A 17,409-nucleotide genomic window follows, 5' to 3' on the forward strand; every position below is an offset into this window, starting at 1 on the left:
TGGGTGGATCAGAGATAAGTGCTAACCTTTGTGTTGCCAAACCATGCAGGTAGGGGAGAGGAATGGAAACCTGGGATTGAGCTGCTGAAGCTGACCTTAGGGAATGCAGGAGTCAGCAAAGGGCCTTTGGGATGTTTGTGCTGTCCTGCAGGGCGCTGAGAGGGGGTCACCCTGGTTCTAGAGAGCGCCTGGAATCCATTCCACAAAAGCATGGGGATAGTGAGCTGTCAGCACAACATTGCTGACCTCTCAGATGCTGAATCAGGAGGCTGAGGGGACAGAAAACATGCTTTCTGGTAAAGAAATCAAACTCCCCAGATTTCCATTGCTATCCAGAGGCAAAGGACTCCATGGAGCAGGACAGCCTTTAGTATGCAGCTTTCACATTAATATTGTTGCCTCTTCTTCCAATTCAGGGTCCTTTTCTGACACCAGTGCCTCCCCTCTGCCAAGTGGTAGCAGATGTTTCGGGCCTTTGCCTTGTAGGTCAGCATCCCAGGGAGGAGAAATGGGTTTATTCTAAGTATCACTTACTTTATCTGCACATGCACACCAGTCATGGAAGAGAGGGGGTCAAACAGCATGCAGGGCTGTCCCTTCTTTTGGGAATTTGAGCCCAGCACCAAAGCCTGGATCCCAGGGAGCAATTCTGCCTCGAGAGCTGACTCTGGTCAGAGTCCAAGGCAGACAGAAAACTCTCCTGCTGCTTCTGTACCTCCCTATCCCCTGAAATGCCTCTACAAAAAATTACCACCACTGCCACATGTCTTCCCAATTATCAAAACTTGCTTGCATGCTGTGATAAATGAAGGGGGGGGGAGGGGGAAGCTCCCTTTTATGGACACCCAGCCAGCTAGTTAGCTAAAATATCCCTGTTAGAGGCTGTTCTCTACTTGCTTTACCTGTAAAGGGTTAAAAAAGTCCACAGGTAAAGGAAGAGAGTGGGCACCTGACCAAAAGAGCCAATGGGAGAGCTAGAACTTTTTAAAATTGGAAAAAAAACTTTCCCTTTGTGTCTGTTGTTGTTCTCTGAGGAAGAGGGGAACAGGGCAGCAGTTATGCTGTGAGAAGCTGAAGGCCGGGTATGAAAATCATCAGACTCATCAGAAAATACGTAGAAATTGCTTATTTGGAAACCTAGATATGTAAGTAGATCAGAAATGTCTAGAAAGATGCAATTAGGTTTATTTCTTTTATTTTGTAAGGCTTGTGGACTCCTCTGTGCTAACCCCAAAAGCTTTTGTTTTGCTTGTAAACTTTAAGCTGGACCTCAAGAAGGTTATTCTTGATGTTTAATTTTTGTAAGTGGGATTTTTTTAAATCTAGTAAAAGCCTCAGAGCCAGATGTATTTTCTTTCTTTTTGTTTTTAATCACATTTATGCTTTTTTAAGAACAGGATTTGGATTTTTGTGTCTTAAGAGGTTTGTGCACTTTTTTAATTAGCTAGTGACAACGGCTGATTTCGTTGTTTCCCTTTCTCAGCTCTTCCTTGGGGTGGGGGGTGAAAGGGCTTGAGGGTACCCCACAGGAAGGAATTCCCAAGTGCGCCTTCCTGGGTTTCAAGCCGTTTTGCATTTGGTCGGTGGCAGCATCTACCCAGCCAAGGTCAGAGTACCAGAGTGGGGAATCAGCCTAGACAAATGCTAAGAAAAAACACCTGGAAAACTATGTGTAACAGCACCGCCTGGTCCTGCCTGCCATTACAGTATAACCTAGAGTGCTCACCCCCTGTTCTCACACAGTCAGAAGGGCCTGGGCTGGGAGCTCTCTAGCAGGCAGGTGGTTCTCGCTCTCTGTCTCTGTCACAGGATGGCACTGGCCTTTTAAGAAGGAAGAGGCCAGGGCACCTATGATTCATCAGCTGCTTCCCAGCTGGGCTTTAGGAGAAGGCACGTGGGCCCTAAAGGGGGCAGCCTGACAACAGACTGGGTCAGCCAAGGGAAGGGCAGATAAGAAAGGAAGCTGTAGGTGTCTCTGGGGGAAGAATGAAGGCAGGAGAGCAGCAAGAGCAGTTTGCCGGCTGAGCACCCCCACCCAGAGGGCTGGAGAGGGCTGCAGGCTGGGAGGAGAGAGGGATGTATTCCCTGCAGAGAGGCTGGGGGGTTCTGCTGGGAAGAGCTGGGCTGGCTGACCTGGCAGATGGACAGGAAAGGACCGACTAAGAGACCAGGTGTGGCAGAAATGTGGCATTCAGGACATCGGGGGCCTAGATGTCCTGTGATTTGAAGGGCTATGTGCACTGTGGGTGATAATTGGGTTATGTTTCGGGCTTTTGTTATTGACTTTTTGCACTCTGCTATTGTAATAAACCGGCCCCAAGGAGGGGATTACTGAGGCAAGTAAGCATGTGTGGAATTATTGAGGCCTCTGAAGGAGGAAAACTGAGGCATGCATGACTGTTCTGCCACAGCCTGCCACAGGAGGGCGCCCTGGGCAAGGCCACTCTATGACAGTCTCCATCTCCACTGGCCCAGTGAGTGGAGTGAAATGAAGGTCCTGGGGTTTGGCTGACGGAGCGTGGGCACCAGCTCAGTCAGAAAAGGCTGTGATTGGAGGCAGGCTGGGTTTCTGTGAGCAGCCTGGAGTGAAGGCATGTGGCTGCATTATGCAGTGCAGGTTTGCACCACTGCAAGCTCTATCTTTTTAGTTGGTCTTTGTACAGCACTTAGCACAATGGGATCTGGTCCATGACGGGGTGCCAGTGCTGCTGCTGTGCAAAGAAATAACAAGACAGTGGTCGTTTACTTGCTAATTCCTAGGCTGCTCTTGGGTGCAGTGAGAGCAGCTGAAATCCAGAACGGCAAAGGTCCCAGTCTAAGAACCTGAACATGCGAGCTGGAAAGAGCCGCAATTGCTTGTGCCTGCAAGCCTTTCCTTTTGGGTGCAGCCTTGCCACAGCTGTCCTTGCTTTGCCCCCCCTCCCCAACTGATGGCCATGCTGTTCTTTATGCTGTCTGGGACCCTGCAAGCGTAGGGCACAGTGCAGCTACCTGCTTGCTCAGGGGCACTGGTTGCCAGTTAGTGAAGCTAACAGTGTTGCTTTAACCTATAAAATCTTGGTGATTTAGGATCAAGCGGCTGGAGGGCCCCCCTGCTCCTGGTGTGACATCATGGCAGGTGCAAAGACCAGAGGCACATGAGCCACTGGGTTTAGTGGCCAGGCGCTGTTGGCAAGATGCTGTCCATGAGGGGGCCCTTCTCTGCCCACGCCTGGATTGGCAAAGGCTGCCTTGTCTCCTGGGCATTTGGGAATGGAGGGAGAGGGCACTACTGAGGAAGGTCAAACTTGGTGATGGGGTGACGAGAGGCCAGTGGCACAGGAGCGATTAACATTTGCAGATGGACCCAGAGAAGAGGATCGAGCTGAATAATGGTTGTAAAGTGCAGAGACTGCTTAGGCCTTGTGCTTATTCCCTTTGGCTAAGGGGGATGCAGAGAGAGAAGACGATTCCCTCCAGCCCCTTTGGAAGAGCTGGGAGCAGAGTCAGAGATTCTAAGGCCAGAAGGGGCCATTGTGATCACCTAGTCTGACTCAGGCATAGCACAGACTGGAAAATGGCCCCAGAATAATTTCCAGAGCAGATCTACAGGAAACATACACAGTCTTGATTTAAAATGGTCACTGATGGAGAATCCACCATGACCCTTGGTAAATTGTTCTAATGGTTAATTACTATCAATGATAAAAATTTACTCCTTATTTCCAATCCGAATGTATCTAGCTACAACTTCCAGCCCTTGGATTGTGTTAGACTTTTCTCTGCTAGACAGAAGAGCCCAGTATTAAATATTTGTTCCCTGCGTAGGTGCTTATAGACTGAGATCAAGTCACTCCTTAACCTTCTCTTGGTTAATCTAAATAGACTGAGCTCCTGGAGTCTATAAGGCAGGATTTTCTAATCCTTTAATCATTCTCATGACTCTTCTCCGACCCTCTGCAGTTTATCAACATCCTTCTTGAACTGTGGGCAACAGAACTGGGCACAGGATTCCAGCAGCAGTCACACCAGTGCCAACTACAGAGGTAAAATAACCTCTTTGCTCCTACTCGAGATTCTCCTGTTTATGCATCCCAGGATCGCGTTAGCCCTTTTGGCCACAGCTCACACTGGGAGCTCATGTTCAGCTGATTCTCCATCACAACCCACAAATCTTTTCCAAGTCACGGCTTCCCAGGATAGAGTCCCCCAACATGTGAGTTTGGCCTACATTCTTTGTTCCTAGCTCTGTACATTTATATTGAGCTATGTTAAAATGCATATTGTTCACTTGTACCCATTTTACCAAGCAATGCAAATCGCTCTGACTCAGTGACCTTTCCTCTTCATTATACACCACTCCTCCAATCTTTGCATCATCTACAAACTTTATCAGGGATGATTTTATGTCTTCATCATGGTCATTGAGAACAATGTTCAATAGTGTAGGGCCAAGAACCGATCCCTGCTGGACCCCACTCGAAACGTACCCGCTCGCTTTTTGACCCCAGCTGTGGGGAAAAAGGAGAAGCCACTCTAGGGCTGTGTTTCCCAAACATTGTCATTAGAGTGGGACATTTTTTCCTCGGAAATTGTTTTTCCAACTAAAAATGGCTTTTTGTGAGAAATAGTGGGTTCAAATCCAGAGCCATAACTAGCTATTTTTGCGCCCGAGGCAAGTATATAAAATTGCACGCTACCCCTCCATATAATTTCATAGTAGTTACTTTGTAAAAAAAAAAAAAGAAAAATACGTAAATAACAAGAATAATAATGACAATAGAACGTTTATTTATTTTAATCATAAGTTCCGCTTACAAAATCAACTAATACATATAAGGTGTGCATCATAGTGCATGTAACATACTAGAACCCCTGCTCACCTCTTTGCCCACCCGCCATACCCTCCTGCACCCAGAGGCCCTGCCCCATCCCAGAGCCTGCACCCAAACTCCGTCCCAGAGCCTGCACCCCCACCTCTTCCCACACACCCTCTTCTGCCCCCATTACACCAATTCTATACAAGCGGTAATCCATTAATGTCAATGCTGTTAAACTAGCATAACAGAGAGGAGGAGCAAGCCCCATGTATTTGAGATTTAAACTCATTCCACACTTAGCACAGGGTTTGGGGCATATTTCCTGATATTCAAATTGAACACTATAGCAGTGGGCATCAAAGTCTTGCATGTCATGGATCACATGTTAACAGAGCAGTGGTTCTCACACTGTGGACTATGGACCACTTTCAAATAGTCTAGGTCAGTATTCAAGCATTGACTATTGTTGCTAATTGAAGCCCAATCCAGGACTTTCCTAGGGTTTCCAGATATTGTTTAACTGACTCCCCAGGAAACAAGCTCCAGTTGACCCCCTGTGCAGTTGATTCGTAGCTATTTTGGTTGGGTGCTACTTTGGTGTGAACTTAAATTGTGATCAAATTTGCAGAAGATGCCAAAGTTGGAGAGAGGGCATATTCAAGGGACAGAACCCACAGGTCTAGTGACCAGGAAAGATTAGAGCAGTGAGTGCAGAAGGCAACGAGAAGAGATTGAGCACTGGTCAGTGTAAAGTTCTACACTCAGGGAGAGGAAATGAGAGGAGAGATACACATTGGAGTTTTGTAACCAAACAGCTGCACCCATCACATTCAAGAATATTTATAAAAGCAGCAAAGAGTCCTGTGGCACCTTATAGACTAACAGACATATAGGAGCATGAGCTTTCGTGAGGGAATACCCACTTCTTCGGATGCATGTGAAGGTCTATAAGGTGCCACAGGACTCTTTGCTGCTTTTACAGATCCAAACTAACACGGCTACCCCTTTGATACTTAAGAATATTTATAATCATCCTGTTTTTAGCCAGTCCATGTAGATGGCAAAAGGGGAGGTGTAAAATCAGCATGGGAAAGTCTGGAGGTTTATTAGTCCTAATTAATAGATTTTAAGGGAAGAGGGACCCCTGGATTACCACTTGTATAGAATTGGTGTAATGGAGTGGTGAATCCGGTCAGGGGTCTTTTTGCCCTAAATATGCTATAGCATCCGAACTGCCTGATGCTGAAGCTTTGCTATTTTAGGTTATGAGATCATATGATCCTGTCTCAGCAAATGGTTAGCCAGTGAATAATTCTCTAGTGTCAATTTCCAAAAGCTATTCAGCAGCTATGAACACATTAATGCAAAATTATTTTGATTCCCAAGCCCCGTCTCAACAAATTGGTGTGGTTTGGTAATCCAAGTTGTCTGGAATATTATATATATATATATATAACACTGGCCTGCCTTCCGATGGATGTGTTACAGAGATGGGGTAATTATTGAATGTTGGCACAGTGCCATTGCAAAGGTATGCTACTATCTATGAGCTAAGTATTGGGGATGAGCTGAGGGTTTGCATTTGGCTCTGAATTTGTTTTAAGCAAGGGTTCAAATGCCAAACCAATGCAAGGCTCTGGCTGTGTAGAACCTTCATCATGAGACCTTTGTTCCTACTTGCCAGTTGCATGTCTCGATGTGGCACTCATTGAACTAGAAAGCTGTGGTTCCCAAACTGTGGTCTCTGCTCCACAGAACTCTTGCTGTTCTACAGAGAGCTGGCTGATCATGTGCTGCCAACTTCTCCTCTGCACATCCAGCTGCTACATTGCATTAAAAGAAACAAAAACCCACTAAACTTTTCCCCAGTACTACATTTCCATGAAAACAATGGCTGTGGTTGCAATGGAGACGTTATGTAACCATGAAAGGAAGGGGAGGTGGTCAAGAAGCCACCAATAGAAAGAGAGGTGGTTCCTGAGACAATCTCTCTGTTAAGATGTACTCCATGCTATGAGATAGTTGAGAGCCCCTGCCCCTGGGGAAGCATCTGGCAGATGCTTGGTGAGCACTAATACCTGAATTAAAGCAGGCATCTCTCTGAAGGTTTGCAGATTGTTTGGATTCTGACCGCCCATTTCCAATGCAGTGAGGGTGAATGAACTCATGTGCCTGTCATTTGGAGTGAACAGTCTGTCCACATTCTTGAGCTTCGAACTGGAATGTCAGCTCCTGTCCCGATGCCAGCGGCTGCATTCCTCCAAGAGGCTGCTCCCAAGAATGCCAGCCCAGAGCATTTTCAGGGAGAAGGCCAGGGTGTCACCTGGTTTTGGGATGGAGAACCAATTAAACCCTCAGGAGTGGTTTATTAACATATTTGTGTTTTCCTCCCATGCCTGGAAGTGTACTCATGGTCGCAGAGTGTGTGTGTGTGTGTGTGTGTGTGTAATAAACACCGCTTGCCAGTGAGGGCGAATTGTTGGAATTCTCTCCTCCACTAGATCACCCCTCTTCTGCTCCCCTCCAAAACCCCAGGACACATCATCTATAGCTTGGAATTCTCTCATCAATCTCTCTGGCACCATCACATATTTCAGAAGGAAAATCAACCATGAGTCAATTAACGAAAGCGCCAAGCAGCAAGAAGATAAAAATTGGAAGAAGAAGAAGAAAAATAACAGGAGGAAAAGAAATAGAGAGGGTGAGAAAAAGGAGCGGCAAGTCCAAAATGTATCAGATCACCTTAAGAAACCAGTAACTGAGGAGTTCTCTCCTTTTTATAAAATAGGGTCTTACACAGCACATCCATTACTCATTATTTTCATTATGTATTATTTGTACTGTGACAACAGCTACAGAAGAAAGGCCATACTGGGTCAGACAAATGGTCCATCTAACCCAGTATCCTGCCTTCTGACAGTGGCTAGTGCCAGATGCTTCAGAGGGAATGAACAGAATAGGGCAATTATCAAGTGATCCATCCCTCTGTTGTCCAGTCCCAGCTTCTGGGATGTTGGGACACCCAGAGCATGGGGTTGCATCCCTGAGCATCTTGGCTAATAGCCATTGATGGACCTATCCTCCAAAAGGAGGATCCCAATCATAGATCAGGGCCCCACTGCTCTAGGAGCTGTACAGACACATTACAAAAAAGACACTCTGTCCCCAGGACCTTATAATCAAAACATATGTCAAGAGACAGTGGATGGACATCTATCAATGTCCCAGCCACAGAACAAGGGCTGCTTTGTTATAACAATGTGTAGGGTCATTGGACCAACTATTACTTTCAGACTATTAGACTATCCCCTGTTTTCAGATATAAATGCTTACAAGGGTACCTCCAACAAGGTTTGGTGACTAGGTCAGAAGGTCTCACACTTTTCCTAGTATGAACCACATCTTAAAAAACAGTCATCACCTTCCATTCAGGATTGTGCAGACCACCTCCCCTGCCACTGGGGTTCCAGTAACATCCCTTTGGCTACTATAGAGATTTCATATGTGAAAAACCAATATCAGGGTAGTAGTTAATGTATTTGTAGTTTCTCTTAATTAGAGATGACCGAAACTCAGGATTTCCAGCTTGCAGGAAATTTCCATAGTTCAAAAATTGCTTTCATTCTGATCTGCATGGCAGGGCTGCCCCAGACATCTGGAAGGGCGGAGGGCCCCAGACCCAGGAGAGTCCGCATTGTGGGGATGCTCCAGAATGGTGGATCCTGAAAGCCAGGCTGCTCAGCAGCCTGCTAGGAGACCAAGTCAATTTCCGTCAGAACCCTGCCTGTGATTTGACAAACGTTTGCTGAACCCTCGTGCACCAACTCCACTAGGCTGGACATTGTGTGCAGATGCCAGACTCTCACCTGCCAAAATAAGTTCTCTAGTCTCAGCTCACTCATGGTCAGAGATCCCGTGGTGATCAGAGGAAACGCTACAAAGACACAGTGAAAGTGTATCTCAAGAAAACTGATGTGGACATCACAAGCTGGGAGGAGGAAGCCACCAACCGACCCCAATGGCACCCCATCCTCCATCAGGCAGTGGCCCGTTTCGAGGAGAAGCGCCTTGCCCTCGAAGCTGAAATGAGAGAGAGAGAAGGAAGGGGAAAAAATGAACTTTCTCACAGAAGGCAGCTGGCCCGCCAGGAAATGTCTGTACCTACTGCAGGCGGATCTGTGGTTCCAGGATCGGACTCCTGAGTCATCTCAGGACCCATATATAAATCTGTGGTAGAGATCATCCTCGAATTGAGGGATGATGCTGAACCCAAGATGTTTTCATGGAACGGTTCAAGTTTGACAAATTGGCATTTTCTGATAAAACAGAGACATTCCTGACCTTCTCTTTACCTGATCTAGCAGCTGGAAACAAGGAGAGTCAGCACTATGTGAGCATCCAGCTCTTTGCAGTCTGCAGGCGAGTGTCCTGGGCAGCACTGGAGGTGCATGGCTCACAGTCAGAGAATCACTGATCTCAGGCTGTCTACACTTAAAATGCTACAGCTGCAGTAGCGCTTCAGTGTGGGCGCCTACTGCAGCGACAGGAGGGGTTCTCCCATTGCTGGAGTTAATACAACACCCCAAGAGGTGATAGCTAGGTTGATGGAAGAATTTTTCTGTCGACTGTGCTGTTTACGCGGGACTTAGGTCAGCTTTGCTATGTCGCTTTGGGATGTGACTCTTTCACACCCCTGAGCAATGTATCTGGGTTGATCTAATTTTCTACCGTAGACCAGCCCTCCGTGTCAGCATGTAAATCAAATATATCAAAGTTCCTTCAAGAGAAGAAGACAATTCTCCTCCATGCGTCTGTTTTTGAAGATGCTTATTTATAAACGTACGTATCTCCACCAGCAAGTATTTCCAAACAATTTAGCTCCTTTTTCTTTTCTCAGACTATGCATCAATGGGTTTCAATTTTTTTTAACCAGTCCATTGATTTGAAACCACTCAATAGAAGCTTTATGTGAACAGATTTTGATGGGTGGATTGTTGGCAAACCATTGTTTTCAGTATTTGCTATTCATAACTCTTTATGGGCAAAATCCATCTCTGCACAGACGCAGCATTAGACCTAGGCAGCACTTAAGTCAGCATAAAGCTAAACTAATTTAAGCATGGCTTAACTGATCCACATTAGGGGTGTGCATTCGGCTAACCAGATCAATATTAAGTTGTTTTAGTGACACCAAGCAATGTTTCTCACATCGGTGAGCCCTTTGCCCTATCGAGAGATGCTAGAAGGTTCTGGACCTGAAGCAATCTCTGTTATATCAGGGGTTTCCCCATCCCTGTTGTTAATTATAAAACAGGGAGGAGTGGAATTAGTTGGCCAGAGTTTCCATTTAGATTCAGAAGGGAAATGCTGGGGTCAGTTTATTGAATCTTCGTGACCTATGTGGGCACTGGCTAACCAGATAAGTGTACCTGGGAGAGAAGCACTCAGAGTAATGGATGGCTTTCCAAGAGAAAGCTGAGGCTGTGCACTTAACACTCTGTGGAGATTTAATTTCATCCCTAGGTACATGGGAAAACACAGCCCTGGAACAGACTTTTTCAGAATTAACGGGACACCAGGTATATACATGGTCCTCTGCTTGCCAAGACTGTAATTCCTACACCAGGTGCATCAAATACTTGGCTGCTTGATGTATTCCTGTGGCTCCCAGGGCATTTTCAGACCCTGGTTTCATTTAAAAACAAAGAGCAACTTTCTAGAACTCATGGGTAGGAAGAAAACTTCCCAAATGTGACCATAGCCTAACCAATGGAGAGCTATCTTCCTGAGTTTGCAGACAGCCTGAAACACTGGCTTGGACTGGCATGAACTCCACTGACTCTCATTCACCCCAGTGTAGACTGTGTAATGTCAACATTAACCATTGCCTTGCTGATTGTTTTCTCAGATGGATTGAGGAAGGGGATGGAGGTGAAGCCCTCAGGGGAGGGGGAGACTGAGGAGTTGCTGCAGTCAGTGAAAGCCCCACACATACATCCCAGGACAGAATATTACTCAAAAGCAATGGCACCACAGGTGGAATTCTTCATAGCGTTCAAGGCCTCAGGCCTGTGACTCCTCCCACATAACTGCATGCCAGCGGTGGATTACTTGATCCTTCCCCAGTCAGGAGTTATCGAACAAGCTCCTTCAGCAGCCCCTTTCAGATACACTGCCTTGGAAGGACTCTCCAGTGTCACTGATAAACTAGAGCAGAGGGCACAATTCTCAACATACGCCCTCACCCTCTTATCCTGGCACCTTCTGAGGAAATAATTGCTCTGCGGGCTGATTTTTCCCTTTCAAAATGTGAGAACAAAATGGTACACTGGTTCACGCTACCGTTAGCATGGCTCTGTCAGGAGATGCCTTTATTCTTAGATTTTATTGTTCCATTTTCCTACAGACAAACGTACATGGCACATTTACCACTAATAAAATATTGGTAGCAAATACCTAATTCAGCCATCATGTAAGCCAAGTTCAAACATGCCCCTTGCCTTTCATGGGCATTGGATCAGGCCCTAAATCTGGCTACATGCCATTTGGTTCCTCACTCACTACCCAAACTGCCATCTATCCAAATCATACAGCGGAGTGTATGATATCTTAGGTGCACGCGAAGCAAACAGATCCACTGACATTCTTCAGAGTGAAATGCCAGCTCTGAAAATATTCAATAGTGTCTGAGGGTATGTCTTCACTACCCGCCGTATCGGCGGATAGCAATCGATTTATCCGGGATCGATATATCGCGTCTTGTTAAGACGCGATATATCGATCCCCGAACGCGCTCACCGTTGACTCTGGAACTCCACCAGAGCGACTGGTGGTAGCGCAGTTGACGGGGGAGCCGCGGCCGTCGATCCCGCGCCGTGTGGACCCCAGGCAATTCGATCCAAGATACTTCGACTACGCTATTCGCGTAGCTGAAGTTGCGTATCTTGGATCGATCCCTCCCTCCCACCCAGTGTAGACCAGCCCTATGAGAGCTGAACAAACTAATGCTAACTTCAGGCTCTGCTCAAGGGATATTGCCTTGAATCTTGGGGGACAGTGACATCTAGTGGCACCAAAGCTAAACACTGTCCTGTTCTTTCATTCCTACCTCCCACTAGGCACTCTGCCAGGGAAGGTTGAGAGCAGATTAACTGGGATCTCCTCCACAGCCAGTACTCCCACGCTGTTCTCTGCAGTGCCTCCTGCTGGATAGATCCAGCTTTAGAATTATATTTTATATTCATTCTCATTCTTGGAGTTGGGGGACTGGAGGTTCGGGGGTTTGGTAAAGCTATTCAGAGTTACAGGTGCGCTGAAAATGGGGGGGGGGAAGGAAAAGCTGTAAAAAATTCTTATCATTTTTGTGCTGGTTGAAATATTTCATGACATTTTTTTATTCCAGTTGCAATTGGGGCCTAACTTTTTCCATTTTAAAAATAAAAATATATGTAACTATGAACAAGGCAGCTTACTCACCTTCCATTTTCATTAGACAATTCAATTTCAAAAATTTATTTCAAAGCAGAAAACAATAAGGAATACATGTAATTTCAAAATAGCCCCCCCCCCACTACTAATGGGCAGAGCTCTTGCTTGAATCTAGGCTAAAAGTCCGTAAGCAACCACAGCGCATTGTATGGCTTCAGAACACAGTCATTAAAAGGACACCATTGTAGGCTGGTCCATGGGCTTGTAACAGGGTGGCTTGCACCATGGGCTGGAAAGCCTTGGGCTGAGCCCCTTCCCTCTGCCCCCACCTAGGGTGACCAGACAGCAAATGTGAAAAATCAGGACGGGGGTGGGGGGTAATAGCAGCCTATATAAGAAAAAGACCCAAAAATCGGGACTGTCCCTAAAAATCAGGACATTTGGTCTCCTTACCCCCACCTCAGAGAGATCAGCATAGCAGGAGGCTGCAATGAAGCGGGGGATGCTCAGGGAGAGCAGAGGCTTGGAGTGAGATGGCTCCAGCAGAGTCCTTGGATTCGGGACTCAGGCTACATCTACGCTGCAAAAACCCCCACAGCAGCGAGTCTCAGAGCCCGGGTCAACTGACAGCCTCATGGGGCTCGCGCTACAAGGCTAAAACTAGCAGGGTCGATGACTAGAGCCCTGCAGAGCTGCAGATATCCACAGAGCATGTTTGCAGATCGGATGTGGATAAAAGTTTTGTATCCATGCAGAGCTCTATCAATGTCCTTGCTTGGACTAGAACCTGGCTCTGAGACCTGAAGAGGGGGGTGAGGCTCAGAGCCCAAGTGGGGATGATGACATGGCTATGTTTAGCTCCTCAGTGTGAGCCCCACGACGCCGAGCCAGTAGATCTGGGTCCTGAGACTCACTGGTGGGGAGGGGTCAGTTCCTGCAGCACAGATGTACCCTAAGACTCCAGCCAGGAAGATGGGGAAACCGAGGAATGGGGAAACTGTAGTCTGGCTCTAGGCCAGGAGAGGGTACACAGGAGGCAGCTGCCCACGTTACAGGCTAGGAGTTCTGCTCCTTTGGCTGATGGCTGGTCAGTGACCCAGATGATGCAAACTGGTGGGCTCAGTACAAATCCAGTGAACAGGTCTCCAGAACCAACAGTCACAACTGCCACATTCTAATACAGTCTCAGGCCAAGAACTGAATGAGCCCTGGAGACTCACCGACCTCCTCTCCTTCCTTTTGTGCTAGCTCTTCCAAGTTGGGGTAGATAGAGAGAGAGAAACTGCACAAAGCCGTGCACCCCCAGCTCCAGGTCCTCATGCTGCCTCTCCCTGAACTCCTGAAGCCATGTCCCTTCCAAACCTCTTTAAACTAGGGACTAGTGACCAGTGCTTAATTTGTAATGAAAGAAGTGCCAGGGCTCAAGCAATTAGGGGCAGGGGATTGTAGTGAGGTGGAGTGGCCTCTCTCTGAGTCAGAGGGGGAGGGATACTCTCTGAACCCAGGTGGGCGGAGCCAGGCCATGCTCACCCCTCCTACCAGAAGTCAGGAGGTGGGACAGGAAGAATAAAGGGCGGGTGCTGGAGCTCAGTTAGCTGCCAGCTGCCAGAGGAGACAGATGCCTCCTGCCCGCTCCCAAGCTGGTAGACTGTAGCAGAGCCCCACCAAGCTGAGGACTGGCCAGAGCTGCTGGAGCCACACACTGACTCAGGCACTGAGGAGTTGCTGTGACTGCCAATGGCTGCCTACCCTGAGGAAACAGAAGACCACCACAGATCCAGGTACACCACGAGGGGAGGAAGTGGCCCAGTGACTCCAGTCTGGCTGCATTGCTGCCAGAGACCTGGTCAGCGTGTTGTGGCTGGATTCCCTGCTGACCCAGTGGCGGAACACTCTACCTCTGTCAGGGCCCTGGGCTGGGACCTGGTGGAGTCAGGTGGGCCTGGGTCCCCCTGCCACCCTACCCCTGGAGTGGCAGTCTCCCCTCTCTAGGCCAAGAGGCCAGCAGTTGTCGGTCATCTGCCGAAACTAGGACACCCAACCCTTGTGCTGCTCTGTTCTGATTGAGGGCCTGGGCCAGAGCCATTGACTGTTTGTTGCCCTGCCCTGATTGAGGGCCTGGGCTCAGAGACTCATTTGCAGCTCTGCCTGGACTGCAGGCCGCAGCCATCATCTGTGTAGTGCTCTGCTAATTTCCTGACTGTGAGTGACTCCCGGTGACGTAGTTAGGCGGAGTGGCCTCCCACTGACCCAGAGGGAGCAGGACCACCGCTAACCCACTACAGGGCCCAAGCAATTATTTTACATTCATAACTGATGCAGCAAGCCCAGAGGTGCCAGGGCTATGAACCGCCAAGCCTAAAGGTGCTAGGATCAGCCCTGGCACAAATTTCGGACTGCGAGTGACCCTTATATAGTACAAAAAGGTATTTTCAGGATTGAAGCTATACAGCAGGAGGGATGTTTAGCATATGATATTAGATGCCAAAAAGAGTTAGGAAAATTTTGAAACAGAACACAGTGATTTTAATACCCTCCTAGCTGTAATATCGCTTTATGGATTTCACCCAAATTTATGAGAAAAAAAAATTTACTTGTGGAATTTCAGGAGGATTACTTTGGTTTTAGTGAATTTAGAGGGAGATGCAAAATTGGGCTCATCACAGAAAGTTAGCTTCTAATGCAGGGGTGCTGGAACAATTTGTATAGTGGGGGTGCTGAGAGCCATTGAACCAAACTGTAAATCCTGTATATAATGGAACCCCCTTGATGTCAGGGGGTGCTGCAGGACCCCCCATGCCGCTAGTTCCAGAACCTATGTTCTAATGTAACTCTGGACAGACTAGTGCTACATTCCAGGGACATGTCATATAGGAGTAGGGCAATGATATTACCTCTGTATACAGCACTGGTGACACCATTACTGGATGCTGTATCCAATTCTGGGGTCCACACTTCAAAAAGGATGTTGAAAACCTGGAAAAGGTTCCAAAAAGAACTACAAAAATGACGGACAGTCAGGAAAATCTTCCTTACAGGGAAAGATTTGCCAAGTTCTATCTATTTAGCTTATGCAAGAGAAGGTTAAGGGGTGACTGGTTCTAGTCAATAAGAAGAAGGTTTTTGCTAGCAAAGAGCTCTTTAATATAGCAGACAAAGACATAACAAAATCCAATGGCTGGAAGCTGAAGCTATATAAATTCTGGGTAGAAATAAAGCACAAATTTGTAATACTGAGGGCAATTAACCATTGGAACAAATTACATAGGGATGTCTTGTGGATGTGGTGAAAAAATGTTTTAGAAAGAGATCCAATCTGGATTTAAAGACTTCAAGTGATGAAGAATCCACCACTTTCTTTGGTAAGTTGGTCCTATGGTTAATTACCCTCGCTGTTAAAAACAGTCTACCTTGATGTTCTAGCTCAATCCAAAAGTTATGGGTTAACGCAGGAATTACTGGGTGAAATTCAATAGAAGTTAGACTAGCTGATCATAATCCCTTCTGGCCTTAAAATCTATGACTCTATGGATCTATAAAGTCTTGGAAGACACCCAGGGAGTAGCTGTGGGGAAAACAAGATTTGTTTTTTTTACAGTCAATCTTCTGACCATGACACCAGTTTAAAGAGCCTGGCTCTGTTATTAGCTTTGGTAAACGGAAGTATATGCAGGAGAAATAGAGCTGGTCTAAAGGTATTTTATTTTCCATGATTTAAATAAAGAGAACTTTTATTTTGCGGGCATAAAAGGATTTCAGTATTTTTCGTGTGTGTGTGTGTGTGTGTGTGTGTGTGTGTGTGTGTGTGTGTGTGTGTGTGAAACGTGGGCAAAAATTATATTTAGTCAAACAGCCACCTGTAGTTTTTTAAAAAAAAAAGCGCTGACAAAACTATCAAGCAGCTCGAGGTAGTAAAGCAGAGGTAGTCAATAGGTGGACTGTGGATCAAATCCAGACCACTAGATGCTTTTGAACGGACTCCGAAATCTTTTTATTTACTTATTATCATTATTGTTATTTTTGTATTATTTTCTCTGGAGTCTGGACCTTGACTGTACCTTGACCAAGAAATTTTGACCTTGACAAAAAATAATTGACTACCCCTGGAGTAAAGGTTTAGGCTCAACTCTTCCCTCTGTTTCAGTGATACTCCAACCTCAATGCTTCAGGAGCCAAATAAGCAATCAACTTTACCCAAAAGAGCTACAGTACAGTGAATTCATTGTTTCATTTACTACAGTACTATACATTCATATTTAAACAGTATGACAGGAGAAATATTTAGTTTTTATATATATATATATATTATTCCCACAGCAAATAAGTTAATAATTTAGTGCGTTGATAACTTAATTGGTTAATGACATAATAAAAGCATCATGACTGGATACTAACTTAGACTGGTTAATAATTAAATCACAGTGTTTTAACACCATGTGTTGCAAAGAGCTGCAGGAGACACTTGAGGCTCATGAGCCTCAATCTGAGGCTCTCACAGCTCTATTTCCTCTTCCTAAGGAGCCCGAGCAGATGCCTCCCCCTGTTGGAGTTCATTAGAAAATCTTCTTAAAGGCAGGAGAGCTAGGTTAGGGACTCAGAAACTAGGAAATGGAGGCCTTACTGGGGCTGTGGTGAGAATGGGAGTGATGGTTAGACAAAAGTAGCTATAGGAGTTGTGGAGTTCAGACTAGCACAATATTTTCCCAGCTACTACAGCTCAATATCTTTCACAACTATATGTTGCCTCTTCTGCTAACATTTAATTTTAAGGAGCTATATCTAGCTCATAGAGCAGGAAAGGACACCTGAAAAGTCATCAAGTCCAGCCCCCTGCCTTCACTAGCAGGACCAAGTACTGATTTTTACCCTAAGTGGCCCCCCTCAGGGATTGAATTCACAACCCTGGGTTTAGCAGGCCAATGCTCAAACCACTGAGCTATCTCTCCCCCCCCCCCAAGCTAGCCCTTTCTAACAGCAGGGGCAGCACAGTAAAGTTACATATTTTCTAGGGCTGTCAATTAATCGCAGTTAACTCACACAATTAACTCAAAAAATTAATCGTGATTAATTGCTCTTATAACAATAGAATACCAATTGAAATTTATTAAATATTTTTGGATGTTTTTCTACATTTTTCAATATTGATTTCAATTACAACACAGAATAAAAAGTGCACAGTGCT

At 46.2% G+C, this 17,409-nt stretch overlaps 1 protein-coding gene across 1 annotated transcript in view; it reads left to right on the top strand.

Moving 5' to 3' along the window:
* The first annotated feature begins 1,120 nt into the window (after window positions 1-1,120).
* Window positions 1,121-17,409, top strand: part of RYK (receptor like tyrosine kinase) — a 146,784-nt gene continuing 130,495 nt past the window's right edge. Inside the window, exon 1 of the mRNA XM_042853419.2 lies at window positions 1,121-1,145. The gene's annotated coding sequence lies outside the window, so the exon portion shown is untranslated. The remainder of the gene's footprint in view (window positions 1,146-17,409) is intronic.

This window comes from Chrysemys picta, chromosome 9 (assembly GCF_011386835.1).
Source record: "Chrysemys picta bellii isolate R12L10 chromosome 9, ASM1138683v2, whole genome shotgun sequence".
Lineage (NCBI taxonomy): Eukaryota > Metazoa > Chordata > Testudines > Emydidae > Chrysemys > Chrysemys picta.